Source organism: Plasmopara halstedii (assembly GCF_900000015.1).
Source record: "Plasmopara halstedii genome assembly, contig: Scaffold_1561, whole genome shotgun sequence".
NCBI classification, from domain to species: domain Eukaryota; phylum Oomycota; class Peronosporomycetes; order Peronosporales; family Peronosporaceae; genus Plasmopara; species Plasmopara halstedii.
The window spans coordinates 789,865-791,334 of NW_020188473.1; positions in this window are offsets into that span (position 1 = coordinate 789,865).

A 1,470-nucleotide genomic window follows, 5' to 3' on the forward strand; every position below is an offset into this window, starting at 1 on the left:
GCTCTGTTTCTTCAACCGCAAGAGCTCATGGCCCTTCTACCTCCCTGGCTACTGCCGGGAAGCGCGGAGCTTCTGATGACGCGTTACGTCCTGATCTTTCCGATCAAAAGCGTCCATGCCGACTGGACAATCTTGCCGAACTGGCGCCTCAAATTCCCACGAGTTTTCAGAGTCGGGATATCCCCGCCATTTCACCAGATATTGGGCATGACTCTGGTAACGACGTCGTCCCACAAGACGTTCCACGTGATAGTGGATGTCACCGTTCTTATCAAGAAGAGTCTATGGCGGGCGGTGACGACCGGGCCGACCGCCGTCTGGTGACTCGTGCTGCTCTTCGGGCCCTTGAGGACGAGGTACTTCGTGATCGGAGCTCCGCTGAGCGTCATGCTGAAGTAGCATATCGCTGTGCAAACGTTCTTGACATTTAAAGCACGTCGTGCACCGTCTGCCTCGCCTTGAAGACTACTGCGCTCTGTCGAAGCAACTCCTTGCCATGGAGCAGGCGAATGCGTCGCTGCTTGCGACAGTGGAGCGCTTGGCGCCATTAAAGATGGAAGTTGTTGCACTCCGTGCTCAGAATCAAATGCTGGTTCAACTACTGGGTGGCCGAGGGCCCGTGGGATCCGCTCCGGCGCCAATGTTTCCGCGTTCACTTGCGCGGATCCCTACGGCTTGAGCAAGCCCACGTAAAACACCGGGTGGGTGCGCATCCGTTTGGGAAGGTTTAGCGTATACGCTAGACCCCGCTTGGTGACAACCTTAAACGGTCCAACAAACCGTGGACGAAGCTTCGTCCGGAAGATAGCAGAGGCTGCTTGTGTAGGCAGGTTCTTAGAATTCAACAAAACCAGGTCCCCCGACCTTAAAGCTTTCCACTTTCCTTTTTCATCTGCATATTCTTTTTGCAGGTCTTGGCTTTCAGCCATCGCATCGCGAAAATGTCGTAGGACACTCAGTCTGGTAGACAAAAAGTCATCGACGCCTTTACGGATGGTGAGGGGGCTGACATCAGCTAGCCGTTCCGCTATTCCTCCCCCACCAAGCCCTGGGCCATGGGATGGCGGCGTCAGCGGGACGCGAGGGTGCATTAGCCCGTTCACGTAGAAGGGCGTGCAGCCAGCAGACGAATGCACTGCATTGAATAGTGCAAACTCTACGATAGGCAACATGGCACCCCAGCGCCTCGGCGTCTCGGCGCAGACGCTGCGAAGAACGTCTTCGATGACGCGATTCGCCCTTTCGGGTTGACCATCGATCTGCGGATGATCCGCTGTCGACGTATCCAACTTGCTGCCTAGCACCTTGAAGATAGTCGACCAAATTTTCCCGTGAAACGGGTATCTCTATCAGAGACAATCGACTCTGTGAGTCCGTGTTGTCGGAATACACAATCTACGAACGGCGTTGCAGTACCGACCCCGTCGATGGTGTCTGGCACCGCCGCCAAATGAGCCATCTTGCTCAACC